Genomic DNA, 11,420 nt, shown 5'->3' with positions numbered 1-11,420 from the left:
TGCACACACTTGAAAATACAATACATGCAATGTTATGCATCATAGTGATGCAACCTCCTTTCAGTTTCATACTGCATGTCAATTGAAATCCTTACTGAAATGCACACCTTCTCAAGATTGCGCTTGACTGGCGTGTCAGGCACTCAATTACAGCTGTTTTATCAAGACAATGTGTTCGTTTTGTAATATATAGTTCCGGTCTGGTGTGGCACCCCAGCTAACGCACAACGTTGCCACAATGTTGCCACAACGTGGCGTGTTAGCAGGGACTGTCTGCGGCGCGCTGGTGTGTCCCAGGCTTTAGAGAAGAGAGACAGTTCAACTGTAAGTATGAACGGCAGAAACGGATATTGCCTTCCCTTTAAGTAGAGCGTCAGGGACAGCCTTCCTGGCTTACGGCCCTACTAGCCTGAATACGCCCGATCTCGTCCGATCTCGGAAGCTAAGCAGGCTCGTTCCTGGTCAGTACTTGCATGGGAGACCGCCTGGGAATACCAGGTGCTGTAAGCTTTTGCATCTTTTACACACCAGAGGGCGACAAATCACGAGTTTTAACTTTGGATACACGCAATTTCATCATTATTTCAGATTTGACTACCCCAAATACACAGGCATACAATAGATCTTGTTCTCCAACGTAAACGGTCCCTAGTAACTAGGGTACATTCGTAAATAAATTGAGCATCATGGCTAGAAGTGACTAAATGTTGCCTAATCTTTCTCATCGAGAAATGACACAATTACAGCAACACAAAAAGGAACTCCACCGGACAAAGTTCAGTGCTCACAAGGAGCCTCATTCAACACACACGGTTCCATTCCCATTCATGCAAAGCACGAAAGTGTAAAACTTGGGAACATACTTGAGAGCAAAGATCACATTCAATCTCATTCAAGGCACGGATGTGAATGCAACGGGATGAAATTACTGAAATGATGCCTGCCCTCGAACTGTGATGATGGACTACCCGACTCGCCAATAATATTGGGTTCTGGTGTATTGAAATACAGGAGCTGCTGGATTTGTGTGTTTTCTTACCCCCTCACCATAGTTTGTCAAATGTTTAAACAACTGAACTTATATTCAAGGTTTGTTTCTCTTCATATGTTTTACTGGTTTACATTTGTCTCAGCAACCTGTTGAATGATTCTTCTGCTTTCAAAGCAAAATGACAACAGGATGAATGCACACACTTGAAAATACAATACATGCAATGTTATGCATCATAGTGATGCAACCTCCTTTCAGTTTCATACTGCATGTCAATTGAAATCCTTACTGAAATGCACACCTTCTCAAGATTGCGCTTGACTGGCGTGTCAGGCACTCAATTACAGCTGTTTTATCAAGAGAATGTGTTCGTTTTGTAATATATAGTTCCGGTCTGGTGTGGCACCCCAGCTAACGCACAACGTTGCCACAACGTTTCGTGTTAGCAGGGACTGTCTGCGGCGCGCTGGTGTGTCCCGGACTTTAGAGTAGAGAGACAGTTCAACTGCAAGTATGAGCGGCAGAAACGGATATTGCCTTCCCTTTATGTAGAGCATCAGGGACAGCCTGCCCGGCTTACGGCCATACTAGCCTGAATACGCCCGATCTCGTCCGATCTCGGAAGCTAAGCAGGCTCCGGCCTGGTCAGTACTTGGATGGGAGACTGCCTGGGAATACCAGGTGCTGTAAGCTTTTCCATCTTTTACACACCAGAGGGCGACAAATCACGAGTTTTAACTTTGGATACACGCAATTTCATCATTATTTCAGATTTGACTTCCCCAAATACACAGGCATACAATAGATCTTGTTCTCCAACGTAAACGGTCCCTAGTAACTAGGGTACATTCGTAAATAAATTGAGCATCATGGCTAGAAGTGACTAAATGTTGCCTAATCTTTCTCATCGAGAAATGACACAATTACAGCAACACAAAAAGGAACTCCACCGGACAAAGTTCAGTGCTCACAAGGAGCCTCATTCAACACACACGGTTCCATTCCCATTCATGCAAAGCACGAAAGTGTAAAACTTGGGAACATACTTGAGAGCAAAGATCACATTCAATCTCATTCAAGGCACGGATGTGAATGCAACGGGATGAAATTACTGAAATGATGCCTGCCCTCGAACTGTGATGATGGACTACCCGACTCGCCAATAATATTGGGTTCTGGTGTATTGAAATACAGGAGCTGCTGGATTTGTGTGTTTTCTTACCCCCTCACCATAGTTTGTCAAATGTTTAAACAACTGAACTTATATTCAAGGTTTGTTTCTCTTCATATGTTTTACTGGTTTACATTTGTCTCAGCAACCTGTTGAATGATTCTTCTGCTTTCAAAACAAAATGACAACAGGATGAATGCACACACTTGAAAATACAATACATGCAATGTTTTGCATCATAGTGAAGCAACCTCCTTTCAGTTTCATACTGCATGTCAATTGAAATCCTTACTAAAATGCACACCTTCTCAAGATTGCGCTTTACTGGCGTGTCAGGAACTCAATTACAGCTGTATTATCAAGACAATGTGTTCGTTTTGTAAAATATAGTTCCGGTCTGGTGTGGCACCCCAGCTAACGCACAACGTTGCCACAACGTTTCGTGTTAGCAGGGACTGTCTGCGGCGCGCTGGTGTGTCCCGGACTTTAGAGTAGAGAGACAGTTCAACAGCAAGTATGAGCGACAGAAACGGATATTGCCTTCCCTTTAAGTAGAGCGTCAGGGACAGCTTCCCTGGCTTACGGCCATACTAGCCTGAATACGCCCGATCTCGTCCGATCTTGGAAGCTAAGCAGGCTCGGGCCTGGTCAGTACTTGGATGGGAGACCGCCTGGGAATACCAGGTGCTGTAAGTTTTTGCATCTTTTACACACCAGAGGGCAACAAATCACGAGTTTTAACTTTGGATACACGCAATTTCATCATTATTTCAGATTTGACTTCCCCAAATACACAGGCATACAATAGATCTTGTTCTCCAACGTAAACGGTCCCTAGTAACTAGGGTACATTCGTAAATAAATTGAGCATCATGGCTAGAAGTGACTAAATGTTGCCTAATCTTTCTCATCGAGAAATGACACAATTACAGCAACACAGAAAGGAACTCCACCGGACAAAGTTCAGTGCTCACAAGGAGCCTCATTCAACACACACGGTTCCATTCCCATTCATGCAAAGCACGAAAGTGTAAAACTTGGGAACATACTTGAGAGCAAAGATCACATTCAATCTCATTCAAGGCACGGATGTGAATGCAACGGGATGAAATTACTGAAATGATGCCTGCCCTCGAACTGTGATGATGGACTACCCGACTCGCCAATAATATTGGGTTCTGGTGTATTGAAATACAGGAGCTGCTGGATTTGTGTGTTTTCTTACCCCCTCACCATAGTTTGTCAAATGTTTATACAACTGAACTTATATTCAAGGTTTGTTTCTCTTCATATGTTTTACTGGTTTACATTTGTCTCATCAACCTGTTGAATGATTCTTCTGCTTTCAAAACAAAATGACAACAGGATGAATGCACACACTTGAAAATACAATACATGCAATGTTATGCATCATAGTGATGCAACCTCCTTTCAGTTTCATACTGCATGTCAATTGAAATCCTTACTGAAATGCACACCTTCTCAAGATTGCGCTTGACTGGCGTGTCAGGCACTCAATTACAGCTGTTTTATCAAGACAATGTGTTCGTTTTGTAAAATATAGTTCCGGTCTGGTGTGGCACCCCAGCTAACGCACAACGTTGCCACAACGTTTCGTGTTAGCAGGGACTGTCTGCGGCGCGCTGGTGTGTCCCGGACTTTAGAGTAGAGAGACAGTTCAACTGCAAGTATGAGCGGCAGAAACGGATATTGCCTTCCCTTTAAGTAGAGCGTCAGGGACAGCTTCCCCGGCTTACGGCCATACTAGCCTGAATACGCCCGATCTCGTCCGATCTCGGAAGCTAAGCAGGCTCGGGCCTGGTCAGTACTTGGATGGGAGACCGCCTGGGAATACCAGGTGCTGTAAGCTTTTGCATCTTTTACACACCAGAGGGCGACAAATCACGAGTTTTAACTTTGGATACACGCAATTTCATCATTATTTCAGATTTGACTTCCCCAAATACACAGGCATACAATAGATCTTGTTCTCCAACGTAAACGGTCCCTAGTAACTAGGGTACATTCGTAAATAAATTCAGCATCATGGCTAGAAGTGACTAAATGTTGCCTAATCTTTCTCATCGAGAAATGACACAATTACAGCAACACAAAAAGGAACTCCACCGGACAAAGTTCAGTGCTCACAAGGAGCCTCATTCAACACACACGGTTCCATTCCCATTCATGCAAAGCACGAAAGTGTAAAACTTGGGAACATACTTGAGAGCAAAGATCACATTCAATCTCATTCAAGGCACGGATGTGAATGCAACGGGATGAAATTACTGAAATGATGCCTGCCCTCGAACTGTTATGATGGACTACCCGACTCGCCAATAATATTGGGTTCTGGTGTATTGAAATACAGGAGCTGCTGGATTTGTGTGTTTTCTTACCCCCTCACCATAGTTTGTCAAATGTTTAAACAACTGAACTTATATTCAAGGTTTGTTTCTCTTCATATGTTTTACTGGTTTACATTTGTCTCAGCAACCTGTTGAATGATTCTTCTGCTTTCAAAACAAAATGACAACAGGATGAATGCACACACTTGAAAATACAATACATGCAATGTTATGCATCATAGTGATGCAACCTCCTTTCAGTTTCATACTGCATGTCAATTGAAATCCTTACTGAAATGCACACCTTCTCAAGATTGCGCTTGACTGGCGTGTCAGGCACTCAATTACAGCTGTATTATCAAGACAATGTGTTCGTTTTGTAAAATATAGTTCCGGTCTGGTGTGGCACCCCAGTTAACGCACAACGTTGCCACAACGTTTCGTGTTAGCAGGGACTGTCTGCGGCGCGCTGGTGTGTCCCGGACTTTAGAGTAGAGAGACAGTTCAACTGCAAGTATGAGCGGCAGAAACGGATATTGCCTTCCCTTTAAGTAGAGCATCAGGGACAGCCTCCCCGGCTTACGGCCATACTAGCCTGAATACGCCCGATCTCGTCCGATCTCGGAAGCTAAGCAGGCTCCGGCCTGGTCAGTACTTGGATGGGAGACCGCCTGGGAATACCAGGTGCTGTAAGCTTTTGCATCTTTTACACACCAGAGGGCGACAAATCACGAGTTTTAACTTTGGATACACGCAATTTCATCATTATTTCAGATTTGACTTCCCCAAATACACAGGCATACAATAGATCTTGTTCTCCAATGTAAACGGTCCCTAGTAACTAGGGTACATTCGTAAATAAATTGAGCATCATGGCTAGAAGTGACTAAATGTTGCCTAATCTTTCTCATCGAGAAATGACACAATTACAGCAACACAAAAAGGAACTCCACCGGACAAAGTTCAGTGCTCACAAGGAGCCTCATTCAACACACACGGTTCCATTCCCATTCATGCAAAGCACGAAAGTGTAAAACTTGGGAACATACTTGAGAGCAAAGATCACATTCAATCTCATTCAAGGCACGGATGTGAATGCAACGGGATGAAATTACTGAAATGATGCCTGCCCTCGAACTGTGATGATGGACTACCCGACTCGCCAATAATATTGGGTTCTGGTGTATTGAAATACAGGAGCTGCTGGATTTGTGTGTTTTCTTACCCCCTCACCATAGTTTGTCAAATGTTTAAACAACTGAACTTATATTCAAGGTTTGTTTCTCTTCATATGTTTTACTGGTTTACATTTGTCTCAGCAACCTGTTGAATGATTCTTCTGCTTTCAAAACAAAATGACAACAGGATGAATGCACACACTTGAAAATACAATACATGCAATGTTATGCATCATAGTGATGCAACCTCCTTTCAGTTTCATACTGCATGTCAATTGAAATCCTTACTGAAATGCACACCTTCTCAAGATTGCGCTTGACTGGCGTGTCAGGCACTCAATTACAGCTGTTTTATCAAGACAATGTGTTCGTTTTGTAAAATATAGTTCCGGTCTGGTGTGGCACCCCAGCTAACGCACAACGTTGCCACAACGTTGCCACAACGTGGCGTGTTAGCAGGGACTGTCTGCGGCGCACTGGTGTGTCCCGGGCTTTAGAGTAGAGAGACAGTTCAACTGTAAGTATGAACGGCAGAAAAGGATATTGCCTTCCCTTTAAGTAGAGCGTCAGGGACAGCCTCCCTGGCTTACGGCCATACTAGCCTGAATACGCCCGATCTCGTCCGATCTCGGAAGCTAAGCAGGCTCTGGCCTGGTCAGTACTTGGATGGGAGACCGCCTGGGAATACCAGGTGCTGTAAGCTTTTGCATCTTTTACACACCAGAGGGCGACAAATCACGAGTTTTAACTTTGGATACACGCAATTTCATCATTATTTCAGATTTGACTTCCCCAAATACACAGGCATACAATAGATCTTGTTCTCCAACGTAAACGGTCCCTAGTAACTAGGGTACATTCGTAAATAAATTGAGCATCATGGCTAGAAGTGACTAAATGTTGCCTAATCTTTCTCATCGAGAAATGACACAATTACAGCAACACAAAAAGGAACTCCACTGGACAAAGTTCAGTGCTCACAAGGAGCCTCATTCAACACACACGGTTCCATTCCCATTCATGCAAAGCACGAAAGTGTAAAACTTGGGAACATACTTGAGAGCAAAGATCACATTCAATCTCATTCAAGGCACGGATGTGAATGCAACGGGATGAAATTACTGAAATGATGCCTGCCCTCGAACTGTGATGATGGACTACCCGACTCGCCAATAATATTGGGTTCTGGTGTATTGAAATACAGGAGCTGCTGGATTTGTGTGTTTTCTTACCCCCTCACCATAGTTTGTCAAATGTTTATACAACTGAACTTATATTCAAGGTTTGTTTCTCTTCATATGTTTTACTGGTTTACATTTGTCTCAGCAACCTGTTGAATGATTCTTCTGCTTTCAAAACAAAATGACAACAGGATGAATGCACACACTTGAAAATACAATACATGCAATGTTATGCATCATAGTGATGCAACCTCCTTTCAGTTTCATACTGCATGTCAATTGAAATCCTTACTGAAATGCACACCTTCTCAAGATTGCGCTTGACTGGCGTGTCAGGCACTCAATTACAGCTGTTTTATCAAGACAATGTGTTCGTTTTGTAAAATATAGTTCCGGTCTGGTGTGGCACCCCAGCTAACGCACAACGTTGCCACAATGTTGCCACAACGTGGCGTGTTAGCAGGGACTGTCTGCGGCGCGCTGGTGTGTCCCGGGCTTTAGAGTAGAGAGACAGTTCAACTGTAAGTATGAACGGCAGAAACGGATATTGCCTTCCCTTTAAGTAGAGCGTCAGGGACAGCCTCCCTGGCTTACGGCCATACTAGCCTGAATACGCCCGATCTCGTCCGATCTCGGAAGCTAAGCAGGCTCGGGCCTGGTCAGTACTTGGATGGGAGACCGCCTGGGAATACCTGGTGCTGTAAGCTTTTGCATCTTTTACACACCAGAGGGCGACAAATCACGAGTTTTAACTTTGGATACACGCAATTTCATCATTATTTCAGATTTGACTTCCCCAAATACACAGGCATACAATAGATCTTGTTCTCCAACGTAAACGGTCCCTAGTAACTAGGGTACATTCGTAAATAAATTGAGCATCATGGCTAGAAGTGACTAAATGTTGCCTAATCTTTCTCATCGAGAAATGACACAATTACAGCAACACAAAAAGGAACTCCACCGGACAAAGTTCAGTGCTCACAAGGAGCCTCATTCAACACACACGGTTCCATTCCCATTCATGCAAAGCACGAAAGTGTAAAACTTGGGAACATACTTGAGAGCAAAGATCACATTCAATCTCATTCAAGGCACGGATGTGAATGCAACGGGATGAAATTACTGAAATGATGCCTGCCCTCGAACTGTGATGATGGACTACCCGACTCGCCAATAATATTGGGTTCTGGTGTATTGAAATACAGGAGCTGCTGGATTTGTGTGTTTTCTTACCCCCTCACCATAGTTTGTCAAATGTTTAAACAACTGAACTTATATTCAAGGTATGTTTCTCTTCATATGTTTTACTGGTTTACATTTGTCTCAGCAACCTGTTGAATGATTCTTCTGCTTTCAAAACAAAATGACAACAGGATGAATGCACACACTTGAAAATACAATACATGCAATGTTATGCATCATAGTGATGCAACCTCCTTTCAGTTTCATACTGCATGTCAATTGAAATCCTTACTGAAATGCACACCTTCTCAAGATTGCGCTTGACTGGCGTGTCAGGCACGCAATTACAGCTGTTTTATCAAGACAATGTGTTCGTTTTGTAATATATAGTTCCGGTCTGGTGTGGCACCCCAGCTAACGCACAACGTTGCCACAATGTTGCCACAATGTGGCATGTAAGCAGGGACTGGCTGCAGCGCGCTGGTGTGTCCCGGGCTTTAGAGTAGAGAGACAGTTCAACTGCAAGTATGAGCGGCAGAAACGGATATTGCCGTCCCTTTAAGTAGAGCGTCAGGGACAGCCTTCCTGGCTTACGGCCATACTAGCCTGAATACGCCCGATCTCGGAAGCTAAGCAGGCTCGTGCCTGGTCAGTACTTGGATGGGAGACAGCCTGGGAATACCAGGTGCTGTAAGCTTTTGCATCTTTTACACACCAAAGGGCGACAAATCACGAGTTTTAACTTTGGATACACGCAATTTCATCATTATTTCAGATTTGACTTCCCCAAATACACAGGCATACAATAGATCTTGTTCTCCAACGTAAACGGTCCCTAGTAACTAGGGTACATTCGTAAATAAATTGAGCATCATGGCTAGAAGTGACTAAATGTTGCCTAATCTTTCTCATCGAGAAATGACACAATTACAGCAACACAAAAAGGAACTCCACCGGACAAAGTTCAGTGCTCACAAGGAGCCTCATTCAACACACACGGTTCCATTCCCATTCATGCAAAGCACGAAAGTGTAAAACTTGGGAACATACTTGAGAGCAAAGATCACATTCAATCTCATTCAAGGCACGGATGTGAATGCAACGGGATGAAATTACTGAAATGATGCCTGCCCTCGAACTGTGATGATGGACTACCCGACTCGCCAATAATATTGGGTTCTGGTGTATTGAAATACAGGAGCTGCTGGATTTGTGTGTTTTCTTACCCCCTCACCATAGTTTGTCAAATGTTTAAACAACTGAACTTATATTCAAGGTTTGTTTCTCTTCATATGTTTTACTGGTTTACATTTGTCTCAGCAACCTGTTGAATGATTCTTCTGCTTTCAAAACAAAATGACAACAGGATGAATGCACACACTTGAAAATACAATACATGCAATGTTATGCATCATAGTGATGCAACCTCCTTTCAGTTTCATACTGCATGTCAATTGAAATCCTTACTGAAATGCACACCTTCTCAAGATTGCGCTTGACTGGCATGTCAGGCACTCAATTACAGCTGTATTATCAAGACAATGTGTTCGTTTTGTAAAATATAGTTCCGGTCTGGTGTGGCACCCCAGCTAACGCACAACGTTGCCACAACGTTTCGTGTTAGCAGGGACTGTCTGCGGCGCGCTGGTGTGTCCCGGACTTTAGAGTAGAGAGACAGTTCAACTGCAAGTATGAGCGGCAGAAACGGATATTGCCTTCCCTTTAAGTAGAGCGTCAGGGACAGCTTCCCTGGCTTACGGCCATACTAGCCTGAATACGCCCGATTTCGTCCGATCTCGGAAGCTAAGCAGGCTCGGGCCTGGTCAGTACTTGGATGGGAGACCGCCTGGGAATACCAGGTGCTGTAAGCTTTTGCATCTTTTACACACCAGAGGGCGACAAATCACGAGTTTTAACTTTGGATACACGCAATTTCATCATTATTTCAGATTTGACTTCCCCAAATACACAGGCATACAATAGATCTTGTTCTCCAACGTAAACGGTCCCTAGTAACTAGGGTACATTCGTAAATAAATTGAGCATCATGGCTAGAAGTGACTAAATGTTGCCTAATCTTTCTCATCGAGAAATGACACAATTACAGCAACACAAAAAGGAACTCCACCGGACAAAGTTCAGTGCTCACAAGGAGCCTCATTCAACACACACGGTTCCATTCCCATTCATGCAAAGCACGAAAGTGTAAAACTTGGGAACATACTTGAGAGCAAAGATCACATTCAATCTCATTCAAGGCACGGATGTGAATGCAACGGGATGAAATTACTGAAATGATGCCTGCCCTCGAACTGTGATGATGGACTACCCGACTCGCCAATAATATTGGGTTCTGGTGTATTGAAATACAGGAGCTGCTGGATTTGTGTGTTTTCTTACCCCCTCACCATAGTTTGTCAAATGTTTAAACAACTGAACTTATATTCAAGGTATGTTTCTCTTCATATGTTTTACTGGTTTACATTTGTCTCAGCAACCTGTTGAATGATTCTTCTGCTTTCAAAACAAAATGACAACAGGATGAATGCACACACTTGAAAATACAATACATGCAATGTTATGCATCATAGTGATGCAACCTCCTTTCAGTTTCATACTGCATGTCAATTGAAATCCTTACTGAAATGCACACCTTCTCAAGATTGCGCTTGACTGGCGTGTCAGGCACGCAATTACAGCTGTTTTATCAAGACAATGTGTTCGTTTTGTAATATATAGTTCCGGTCTGGTGTGGCACCCCAGCTAACGCACAACGTTGCCACAATGTTGCCACAACGTGGCATGTAAGAAGGGACTGGCTGCAGCGCGCTGGTGTGTCCCGGGCTTTAGAGTAGAGAGACAGTTCAACTGCAAGTATGAGCGGCAGAAACGGATATTGCCTTCCCTTTAAGTAGAGCGTCAGGGACAGCTTCCCTGGCTTACGGCCATACTAGCCTGAATACGCCCGATCTCGGAAGCTAAGCAGGCTCGGGCCTGGTCAGTACTTGGATGGGAGACCGCCTGGGAATACCAGGTGCTGTAAGCTTTTGCATCTTTTACACACCAGAGGGCGACAAATCACGAGTTTTAACTTTGGATACACGCAATTTCATCATTATTTCAGATTTGACTTCCCCAAATACACAGGCATACAATAGATCTTGTTCTCCAACGTAAACGGTCCCTAGTAACTAGGGTACATTCGTAAATAAATTGAGCATCATGGCTAGAAGTGACTAAATGTTGCCTAATCTTTCTCATCGAGAAATGACACAATTACAGCAACACAAAAAGGAACTCCACCGGACAAAGTTCAGTGCTCACAAGGAGCCTCATTCAACACACACGGTTCCATTCCCATTCATG

General features: G+C 43.7%; 8 non-coding genes and 2 pseudogenes across 8 annotated transcripts; all 10 read left to right on the top strand.

Annotated features, from left to right (window-relative positions):
* Positions 1-391: 391 nt before the first annotated feature.
* LOC136735431 (5S ribosomal RNA) lies at positions 392-510 on the top strand. Its single transcript, XR_010811036.1, has one exon. It is a non-coding gene; the product is annotated as a 5S ribosomal RNA (ribosomal RNA).
* A 1,055-nt stretch (positions 511-1,565) lies between these two features.
* Positions 1,566-1,684, top strand: LOC136735230 (5S ribosomal RNA). The gene has a single exon (XR_010810849.1). It is a non-coding gene; the product is annotated as a 5S ribosomal RNA (ribosomal RNA).
* A 1,055-nt stretch (positions 1,685-2,739) lies between these two features.
* LOC136735155 (5S ribosomal RNA) lies at positions 2,740-2,858 on the top strand. The gene has a single exon (XR_010810777.1). It is a non-coding gene; the product is annotated as a 5S ribosomal RNA (ribosomal RNA).
* A 1,055-nt stretch (positions 2,859-3,913) lies between these two features.
* LOC136735545 (5S ribosomal RNA) lies at positions 3,914-4,032 on the top strand. Its single transcript, XR_010811082.1, has one exon. It is a non-coding gene; the product is annotated as a 5S ribosomal RNA (ribosomal RNA).
* Positions 4,033-5,087: 1,055 nt separating this feature from the next.
* Positions 5,088-5,206, top strand: LOC136735929 (5S ribosomal RNA). Its single transcript, XR_010811456.1, has one exon. It is a non-coding gene; the product is annotated as a 5S ribosomal RNA (ribosomal RNA).
* Positions 5,207-6,272: 1,066 nt separating this feature from the next.
* LOC136735798 (5S ribosomal RNA) lies at positions 6,273-6,391 on the top strand. Its single transcript, XR_010811325.1, has one exon. It is a non-coding gene; the product is annotated as a 5S ribosomal RNA (ribosomal RNA).
* A 1,066-nt stretch (positions 6,392-7,457) lies between these two features.
* LOC136735711 (5S ribosomal RNA) lies at positions 7,458-7,576 on the top strand. Its single transcript, XR_010811242.1, has one exon. It is a non-coding gene; the product is annotated as a 5S ribosomal RNA (ribosomal RNA).
* A 1,066-nt stretch (positions 7,577-8,642) lies between these two features.
* Positions 8,643-8,751, top strand: LOC136735523 (uncharacterized; annotated as a pseudogene).
* A 1,055-nt stretch (positions 8,752-9,806) lies between these two features.
* On the top strand, positions 9,807-9,925 carry LOC136735889 (5S ribosomal RNA). Its single transcript, XR_010811416.1, has one exon. It is a non-coding gene; the product is annotated as a 5S ribosomal RNA (ribosomal RNA).
* A 1,066-nt stretch (positions 9,926-10,991) lies between these two features.
* LOC136735451 (uncharacterized) lies at positions 10,992-11,100 on the top strand (annotated as a pseudogene).
* The last annotated feature ends 320 nt before the right edge of the window (positions 11,101-11,420 follow it).

The sequence above is a fragment of the Amia ocellicauda genome, unplaced genomic scaffold (assembly GCF_036373705.1).
Source record: "Amia ocellicauda isolate fAmiCal2 unplaced genomic scaffold, fAmiCal2.hap1 HAP1_SCAFFOLD_41, whole genome shotgun sequence".
Lineage (NCBI taxonomy): Eukaryota > Metazoa > Chordata > Actinopteri > Amiiformes > Amiidae > Amia > Amia ocellicauda.
This window is presented reverse-complemented; position numbering and strand designations above follow the sequence as displayed.